Source organism: Geotrypetes seraphini, chromosome 2 (genome assembly GCF_902459505.1).
Source record: "Geotrypetes seraphini chromosome 2, aGeoSer1.1, whole genome shotgun sequence".
Taxonomy (NCBI): Eukaryota; Metazoa; Chordata; class Amphibia; order Gymnophiona; family Dermophiidae; genus Geotrypetes; species Geotrypetes seraphini.
Window position 1 is genome coordinate 395,970,901 of NC_047085.1, and position 10,941 is coordinate 395,981,841.

A 10,941-nucleotide genomic window follows, 5' to 3' on the forward strand; every position below is an offset into this window, starting at 1 on the left:
CCGACCTCTCATTTTCTACACACGTCCAACAGACTGCTAAAGCCTGTCACTTCTATCTCTACAACATTACCAAAATTTGCCCCTTCCTCTCTGAGCACTCTTGTAACCTCACGCTTAGACTACTGCAATCTATTTCCAACAGGTCTCCTGCTGAGCCGCCTCTCCCCCCTGCAATCTGTACGAAACTCTGCTGCCTGACTTATCTTCTGCCAACCTCACTACACTCATGTTATCCCTCTCCTCAGATCACTTCACTGGTTCTCTATCCGCCTTTGCATACACAGTTCAAACTCTTATTACTAATGTACAAGTGTGTTCATTCTGCAGCTCTTCAGTATCTCACCTCTCTTGCCTCTCCTTATACACCTCCCCGAGAACTCTGTTTCTCAGAAAAATTGCTTTTATCTGTACTCTTCTTTTCCACTTCCAACTCCAGACTTTGTTTCTTTCAGCTCGCTGCCCCATATGCCTAGAATAAACTACCTGAGTCTGTCCGCAACACCCCTTTCCTTGTTCAAAAGTAGGCTGAAAACCCACATTTCTGAGACAGCCTTCAACAACCCTACTCCCCTCTACCCTCTGCTCACCACCCTAGCCAGCAGTTTAACCATCCACTCTAACTGTAACCCCTACCCTGGCATCTTGTTTGTCTGTCTTGATTGTAAGCTCATTTGAGCAGGGATTGTCTCCTTTGTGACTCTATACAGCACTGTGTACTAGTGCTGCACGATTCATTCACTTTCTATAAAAAAAAATCAGACTTACCGATTCAGTGAATCCTGACTTCTCCGGGTCTCCTAAAGCAGCAGCAACAGTGGCGGTGACTGGCAGGAAGGGCAGTGCTTGGAACAGGCTGCTCCTGGCCTGCCCCGCTGGGGCATCAATTTTATTATGTTGAAAAAATTCCTATATGTTAGAAATAGTGGTTATTATAAAATTGTTATCTGACAGTAGCGAAGAATTAAATCTCCATAAACCTTTGTTTCTCTGTTTACCAAGGTTTTTGAATGTTATCAAGATAGGAGCATGATCTGAGATTGCTGTTTCACGTATGTCAGTAAAATGCAATTTATCTGCCAGAGTACGAGGAGTGAGGAGGAGAAAAGAAAGTAAAAGTACAGTCCTGTTGGTCCAGCAATCTCCAAGGGTCAACATGTTTTAACTGAAAAATAATATCTTGTAGCCGATATCAAGATTTGGATTTTTTTATATAGTACCTTAGATTTTCTGTTTAAGTCAGAATTCAAGATCAAATTAAAGTCACCGCCTAATATGCATGGGGTGTCCCAAGAGAGCAAGATCATATCTGCTATTGTATCAAAAAAAGAAAGGGTTATCAATGTTTGGTGCGTAAATGTTGATGGCAGTAATTATAGTAGAGTCAATGTCCAAATTGTTTTTTATCCATTTGCCTTCTGAGTCAATGGAATGAGACAAAATTTTGAGGTCAGGTCTTTTCCTTACCATCGTAATGACTCAATTTTTTTTTTTTTAACAATAGCTGGAAAGTCAATGTTCTCACACCTTGAGTTGTAATTTATTCAAAGTATTCTTGACAATAACAATAGAAGCAATAAGCACAATAAAAACTCTATCCACATTTATCATATGAGGACCCAACACGGGCCGTGTTTCGGCAAAACATGCCTTCTTCAGGGATCCAAGATGTATTTATGCAGTCTTTGATAAATGTAGACAAAAAACTGGACAAGCCAATTGTGAAAGCCAAAAAATGAGTGTGAGATAACAGTGCTGAAGGCAATACTAAAGCTTTAGTATTGCCTTCAGCACTACTATCTCACGCTCATTTTTTGACTTTCACAATTGGCCCGTGTTGGGTCCTCTTATGATAAATGTGGATAGAATTTTTATTGTGCTTATTGTTTCTATTGTTATTGTCAAGAATACTTTGAATAAATTACTCTCAAGGTCCGAGAACATTGACTTTCCACAGTCTCGTTTGTTTGGATTTGCTCTTCTTTTCCTGTGGAAATTTGGGTCTTCTTGTTTTTGTCTTTCCTTTGTAGTAGCATTTTGTGACCAGTTTGGCAGACTCTACAGCAGATAGAAGTGATTCCTGTAGGCATAAAAGGTCAGGTTGAAACTGTTCAGCGTAATTCAATATTTTACTGCGTTTGATTGGATTATGGAGACCTTTAACATTCAGTGAAAAACAGGTAAATGATATTCAGAGAGGTAACAGAGACCACAGTGATAAGACTGCATAATCTGTGGCAGAAGAAATACCTAGTATACAGATGAAAATTAATCCAATCGGAGTGAGTTGATCTCAAAAGAAATGTGACGTAGAAGCCATGTTTACCCTTGTTGGAGGCAATTATATCACACTAACAAAAATTGGGAGCAGTGGTATAGCTGAAAGCACACACTAATATATCAAAACACACTGCTAGCAAGTATTGGAGGAAGCAACTGCAATCATTCAAACAAATAAATATAAATCATCAAAAATAAAAATAAATTGTGGAGAAAAACAAACCTCAATACAGTGATTCTTGTGCTGCAAGGTACCCCCAAAAACCTGTATCATCACTGGAATGAAAAAATCCCCACAACATGAATATAGTTCAATCATTCAAAAATAAAGAAACTTCTTCAATGTTATAAACTTGTTGAATTTTAGACTTCACACCAATAGACTTGTGTATGAGGGCTACAATAGTGAGAACAATATACACTTCTCCCTCCGTATTCGCAGTTTCAGCAATCGCAGTTTCGATTATTCATGGTTTTTAGCTTGCTGGCTCCTCCCCCCAAATGACATCAGCTTGCATAGAGAAATCACTGATTCTAAGTGTTTACAGAGAAAAATCGCAAATTCCCAGCACTTTCTTCACCATGTTTTGCCTCTCCTTCAGGGACAGGCCAGGTCTCCCAGCATGTTATTTGCGGTTTCACCATATTCACATTGATTTTTAATAGAAAACAGCGAATAACATATGAAAAAGTTATTCATGGTTTTTCTGTATTTGCGGTTCTGTTAATCTCCTATCACAGCGAATACGGAGGGAGAAGTGTAGCAATTCACAAAAAAACAGTGTAATATGAGGCTGGCATGAAACCTATATGAATATATTTTGAGCACTGTCCAGGAATAAATATATGCAACAAAACTTATCTTAGTAACTGGAACAGATTTTCTAAGGCACAGCATTTAACTTGAGCTCTGTCGTCTTTTCCTGACGGCTTGTTTGAGCTACGTCAGGGGATTCTTCAAGACTTCGTAGCTTCAGGAACATGCCCAAAACACGATTGCAGATGGTGGATGATGAAATGCGTGTTTGCTTGTGGACTATAGAGCTGCATTTTGAGTTAATTTGCATTCAAAACCAAGCACATCCATCACATTGATTAGCAATTCTACCTGCTTTAGTTTCACCATCGTTACAATTACCCATATATAGCTTAAAGAACTTTAAATAAATAATGCTCTGCTTATCTACCCTTTCTATTTCTTTTCTTAGCAGTTTCAAATACTCTGAATTCTTCTTAATAATTTGTTATATGCAAATGAATGCAATTACAGTTTCTTTTGTTTCTACATCACTATTTCTTATTCAATTTTCATGTACTTGAACTGCTTTCTGTATATTATTTATAATATTCAATAAAATTATTGAACTAAAATAAATAAATAAATAAATAATGCTCAAATTTAATGCTTGTTGGTTTTGCAATTTTATGATTTCAATTATAATGAGCCGTGCAAAACATTTGCTCCATGTGGTGTGCTGTGAAAAACATTTGCTCCGTTTAGTGTGCCAGAGCTATAAAAGTTTGAGAGATACTGCACTAGGAAGAACCTAAGGCCCCGATTGGCTCAGGTACCTAAGGCCCCTCCCCTAGGGAAGGAGCTTTAGGTCCCTTCCAGTGTATCCAGGATGCACCATCCCGTTTTTGGATCCCTGTCCCGTTGTCCCCACACACAGCTATGGGATGCCGAAATATCCCATTTTCAGTGATAGCGTCCTGAAGCTGTGCGCGGGGACAATGGGACAGGCGATTGCTTCCCCTCCCTCCCTGCCGCGCCAAAGCTAGCCTACCTCCAGCGCCTGATTCAATCCCCCTCCCCAGTCCACCATTATCGCTGCTTACCAGCCTCCCTCCAGCGCCGATTCAAACACCCCCACCAGTCCGCCGCCGCTGCTGCTTGCCACCCAGAAGCCTTCTTCCCGACGTCAATTCTGACATTGGAGAGGAAGTTCCGGGCCAGTCAGGCAGCAATTGGCTGGCCTGGAAATTCCTCTCCGACATCAGAATTGACATGGAGGGGGGGAAAGAAGACTTGTAGGCCTGGTGCTTGTGCAGTTCAGTCGCTGCATACGCCTTGATGTTGCTGGGTCAGGGAAGCAGGGTGGCTTGGCTTGTCGGGGGGCAGGGAAAGCAGGGTGGCTTGGCTTGTCGAGGGGCAGGGGAAGCAGGCTGTGTCAGTGAAGCAGGGTGATTTGGCTAGGGTGCATCGGGGAAGCAGGTTGGCTTGGCTTGTCGGGGGGGCAGGGAAAGCAGGCTGCATCGGGGAAGTAGGGTGGCTTGGCTAGGGTGCGTCGGGGGGCAGGGGAAGCAGGGTGGCTTGGCTTGTGGGGGGGCAGAGGAAGCAGGGTGCGTCGGGGAAGCAGGGTGGCTTGGCTTGTCAGGAGGGCAGGGAAAGCAGGCTGCTTGGGGAAGCAGGGTGGCTTGGGGGGTCAGGGAGACAGAAAGAAAAAGAAAGAATTGAAAGAGAGGATGCACAATCAGAAGGAAGTGCAACCAGAGAGTCATGAAATCACCAGCTAAAGGTAGGAAAAATGATTTTATTTTAAATTTAGTGATCAAAATGTGTCACTTTTGACAATTTATATCTGCTGTCTATATTTTGCACTATATTTAATGGGATCCTGGATCTGGGGGGGGGGGTGAATCCAGGGGTCCTGTCCCATTTTGAGGAAAAAAATAAATGGTCACGTTAGAGAAGGGTTGCCATTTTGAAGAGGTGGCCCTTCAAGGCAGGAGGGAGTGGGCATCCCTTCTGTCCGATTGTTGACAAAAAGTATTGGGGAGCGGTGTTGGGGTAGATGGTTCTTGATCTGTGGGGGTCTGTTCTGACCCCCCCTGCCCACTAGACCACCATGATTTTGTGGTTGGGGGACGGGTGATTGGAAGATGGGTGGCACATGATGTCAGGAGGGGATGTTAGGGGGTCCTGGTTTTGGCAGCGAGGGAGGAGGTGCGCACACTTAGCGGGAAGGAGGCGCATAAGTGCACCTCCACCCCGGGCACCCCCTTCTGTCGCTACGCCATTGGCTGTTAATGCAGACTTTAGACCAGCTTTGTCTCTTTAATGAATGAAATTCTTTATAAACATTGTTATGATTCTGCTCAGTGAATTTCTAGTTGATTGGGCTGCTGAAAATGTTATATCTAATGTTAATCAATTTAGGATACTCAAGGACAATCAGCGAGACCTTGCAAGAATAGCTACTGTGTAGTACTCTCATTGAAACCTGCAAATTACCATAAATATGTAGCATAGAAGAAAGTCTCAAGGCCTTTATTTTTGGGAGTTGGAGTATGTCCAAACTGAGTTTAAAATTATTTTTGATATAAACTAGTTCCATCTATGTCTTGGGATATGGATACGGTTAAAACAAATGTAAAACATTTGTATAAAGACATTTTTTGCAATTACACTGTACTGGAACTTTTTAAATAAAAACTGTTAGTAGAAACATACATTTTACAGTAGCAATCATAAATACAGCAATAGATACAGTACATTACAGATACTTATCTGGTAGAAATGGCAGATTATATAAAGATATTGACACATTCAAGTTTTTACAAATGCATTCACCCGATCACTATGTTGAGTTTGAATGCCAGCACCTTATGGAGAAAGGCTGAAGAATCCCTGTGATATTAAGAGAAGGAAATAGCTGGTGGAGGTGGGTTGCAGGACAACCAGAATGACTGCCTCCAGTCTAGCTAAGAATGTACCACTGTTACCCTCAATCCAATGCCTTGAGTATACAGTCGACTCCGCTTAAATGCAAGCCCTTTGGACCGGACCGGACCGCCACGTGCACATAAACGGAGTGTGCACTTAATTGGAGTACCACTTTTTAGTCATGAAAAATCACAGTGCGCTGTAGTCAGATGCAACAAAACTTTTATTAAACAAAAAACACACCGAATACAATGTAAAACGGTTCAGTTATAGAAACAGCACTATTCTGTCTAATGCAATACGCACACTGTAAACCTTTTTTTAAACCGACATTCTACTGAAATAATCAGTCATTGTTTTCTGCATGCAGATTGCACGATTGAGGCTGTGTATCTGACTACTGATGCTGTAAAACTGTCCATAGTCGTGACAGCCATTTATCTCCAGATAATAACCAGCGTGTGTAGGGACTTCAGTGCATCCGATAAGGAAACAATCTTTGCAGGTGTTTCATTAGTCGTGATGACCGCAGCAGTATCTCCGTCCTCATCAGACTCTTGGTTGTCTGTAGTGTCCTTTATGACTGTACAGATATTAGAATTAATGCTGTCAGATGATGTGGGCACATTGTTGTCAACGGCGACATACAGCTCAAACTCTTGTGGCAAGAGTCCAACTGGGAGTTCAATGGATGAAGTGTCAGCTTCAGTTGTCTCATCAGATGTGTGAACGAAGCTCACCCGTTGATAGCAGAAATCGTTGATGATGAGACTCGACTCCATGCCTCCCATACTATATGAAAAGAGTCAAGCACCGTTATTTTTCTCACGAGCTCAGCAGCTCGGTGGCTGGATTCCATGCTTGCATCAATCACTGCTATCACATATCATAGGACGAATGACCTGTAATGACGTTTGAAGTTTGCGATTATCCCTTGGTCCATCGGCTGGTTCAAAGAGGTCGTGTTTGGCGGCAGAAACACGAGTTTGATGTTGGTTAGTCTTAAGTCATTGCTGTGTGCTGCACAGTTATCACACTACTTTCTAAAATGGTCCAAATCACTATTTATACTTAGAGCTATTAAATCACCATACTAACATATCTTCACTCTAAGTCAATATACATTTTTATTTCAATTCTCTGTTCTTACTTAAAATTTTTCAAAAGGGTCAGATGACAGCGGCAGTAGGCGTATCCCTGACTAAGCTGTTGCGAAACATGTCGGGTCCAGCCACTTAAACTGTTTATAAATATGAAAAGATCCTAACAACTATTGAGATAAGTAAAAGTTTATTTAAAAACTCTTTAAAAAACTGTTTATGAAATGATAAAGAAATAAAAGAAATTTAAGAACCTATATCTATGAGGATTTAACACTTAAATCTCTCCACTAAGAAAAATTATATATTGGGCGGTGGAGTGGTGTTTCTGAGGTCTTTGGTTTAAGAAAGAATGAAGATTTGTACAAAGGAACAGAGAATTGAAATAAAAATGTATATTGACTTAAAGTGAAGATATGTTAGCACAGTTATCACACAGCATTACAATGTGCCTCCTACGCCTTCTCATCAGATTGTCAAGCTTCTGCAACCATTTAATCCACAGTGCCGCTGTCATCCATGCATTTTTGTTGCTTTCATATTCAACAGACAGGCATTTAATGTTTTTGAAGCACCAAGGATTTCGATTCTTCCCAATCACCAGTGGCTCAAGCTTTTCATTACAGTCCATATTACAGCAATGTCAATCATTCTTTTGGCACCTTTCAAACATAGCAACAGTTTTGCTATGTTTGAAAGCCAATGTTCCGTCAGGGATGGCACGCCAGTACAGGCCCGTCTCATCGGCGTTGAAAATGTCACATGGTTCATATCCACCTATGATAGCACTTCCATGACCCATCTTTCTGCACCAAACCATCCGTGTCTTGTTTTTTGCCATGCTGCTTCATAAATTTTATGCCGTTATGAACTTTCCACCTCTCTAACCATCCGTTTGTTGCTTTGAAGTCTTCTACACCAAGTTCTTCAGATAATTGTGCTGCTTTCTCCATCAGCAGAGGTCCACTGATTGGCAGTAAGTTGTTGACTTCTAGCTTCAGCAAACCATCGCAGCAACGCCTGTTCAACGTCTCCAGCCTTCCCAATTCTTTTCCGTATGCTGGTAAGATTGCTGTTGTTTTACCAGTCTTTCAATATGGCTTGCTATTTTTTTGTAAATCCAAGAAATCTGGATAGGATGAACGCTGTAATGTTTTGCAGTAGAGACCTGACTCTCCCGTTGGTCAAGTGTCTTTAAGACATCGACACGTTCAGCCAAAGACAATGACTTTTGTCCAGCATGATGGACATGTTCAGCCAAAGACAATGATTTTTGTCCATGCGATGCCGAAAGTTTGAACACCTGGCCAGGCCTAGACAGCTGTTTTGAAACACATGGCTCATCCACGTCAGAACGTGATTGCTTTTAACTGGAGTGAACAAATAGAGGTGGGACCTATAACATCAGTGCGCATAAGCGGATTGTGTGCTTATCAGAATTGCAAATATCCAGAGTTTACGTTCATTGACTTTAATGTAAAAAAAATTGGACCATGGTGGTCGGGTGCGGATAACTGAAGTGTGCGCTTAACCAACGTGGACATAGGTGGAGTTGACTGTATTGCAAATGTACCCTAATCCAATGACTCCAGTACACTGTGAATATACCTCTGTAACCTGTACTGCTTCTAATATCTACTATGGTCTCATTAATCTAACGGCTCCAGTCTAATTGTAAATGTACCTCTGTAACTCTTATTCCAATTCAGTATATTATGACTGTATAACTTAATCCTCTGACTCCTATATATTGTGCATGTACCGCTGTAACCTGTTCTAGGCTTCTGGGGAGGACGGGTTATAAAACTAAATAAATATTGCAGCAGTACCAGCTACACCAGACATATCCCCCTCTTCTGTCACTGAATAGCTCTGCAGGGGGGGGGGTTCTTCATTGGGGGCCTGAGAAGCAACAAAAGCATTGTCAGCCCTGATTGGTGTAAACACCAAATTCCCAAGAGCTTACTGTATCTCTTACCTTTTACCAAATTTCAACTTAAGATACGTATCTTATGGTTGTTGGAGGAAATGTGCTCAATGGGGCACCATTTTGCATAATTGGTGGACATGTCCCTTGATTGTTCCTTTTGGGCTCAAGTATTGACAGCACTGGGTGATATAATGGGCTGTGTATATCCCTCTTCCCCTGATATCTGTTTGTTACATGTTAGACCAGTGGGGGCTTCTTCCACTATGCATAAATTCATGATTTCTCTGTTTGTAGCAGCTAAATTGGTCTTGGCCCATCATTGGAAACATGCACAAGCTCCTTCCTTAGCCATGGTTTTGACAAAATTGGATTATGTGTGCTTGATGTCTTAACTTACTGCCTATAAAAATGGTAGGATTGTTGCCTTTCATTAAATATAGGACAAGTATTTATCTTGGAGAGCGGTTTCTGACTAGTGAAGTCTCTGCAATATAATAAAGGGTATTTTATAACAAGATGGGGGTGAACCAGGGGTTTGGGTTTTTTTTTTGTGTGTGTGTGTGTGTTTTGTTTGCTTTTATTTTTATTTTCTTTATTTGTTTTTTTCTTCGTATTATATTGAGCTTTCTGGATAGTTATGTATAGTTATGCGTTGAACAGCGAATGTGTATTTTGTATTACTATATTATGTATATGAATGCTGTGTTTCTAATATAAATAAAACGTTAAAAAAAAAGATACGTATCTTAAAACCTTGCTATAATAATACTTACAATTTCCCTGAACTGCACTAAGGAGTCTTCAGGGCTTTTCAACTTCTGTGCTGTTCACTTCAACCATTTCACTTACTCAGATTTCACCAGTTATTTACAATTATCCTTAAAAGTTCCTTCGAAATATGAATTTTATTTAAAGGGATCTTATTACAAATTTCTGAAATGTATTATAATCTCTCATTCTTTCAAGAACTATATCCCTTTTAAACTTTCAGAATTTACCAAAATTACTGGCAAATCTCTCTTTTTACTTCAGTCGTGAATGATGTTAAAGGAATATGTATAGTTATATTGTTGGCATAGATGTAAAATGTTACCTGCAAACTATGTAATAGATTTCCGAATGACACAAGATAGATGATAAATAGTATTGGCAAAAGTGGCGAACCTTGTGGAACACCACGCGGATTACTCCACGAAGATGAATATTTACCAGCACTAAATACTTGATAAGATCTATTTTTCAAAAAACCTTGTAAGATGCATCATTTGACATGCCATGAGGTGTTGAAGAGAGGAGACCTTCTGACAGATATGAATCAGATTATTGAATCTGCTGTGATAGAAAGACATGAGTTTGAGTAATGTCTAGCAGCACCTCAATTAAATCTAGAGTTTGAATAACCTGTAGATGGGATTTCTGGTAGTTAATTGCAAATCCTAGAAGTTCTAACAGCTGAATTGTTGCATTCATGGCCTGGTGAGCTTGTTGAGGTGTTGAAGCTTTGATTAACTAGGCGTCCAGATAAGGGGACACATGAAAGTCACGATTGGAGGGTTGCAGCCACTATGACTAAGCATTTTGTGAATACTCTGGGTGCAGAAGCCAGTCCAAATAGGAGTACTTTGTATTGGAAATGGCGTGTTCCCACTCAAAAGCGCAGATATTTCTGTGGGTTGGCAGGATGGGAATTATGTGTGTAGGCTTTTTGAGATCTAGAAAGCAGAGCCAGTTGCTCTTTCCCACACCAAATATCCCCTCTTCTGTCCAATATCTGCCCTGTCTCCTCCATCCCTTTCTATAAAGCATCTGTCCCCTCTCACCCTTTCCATCAGTATCTCCTAGTATTGCCCCTTCCATATAGCATCAGCCCCCTCTCTCTTTCTGTTCAGTATCTTCCTCTCTTTCACCTCCTCCTCTTTCATCAGATCTCACTCCTGTCTCTTCTCCACCTGACACCCAGCTGTTGC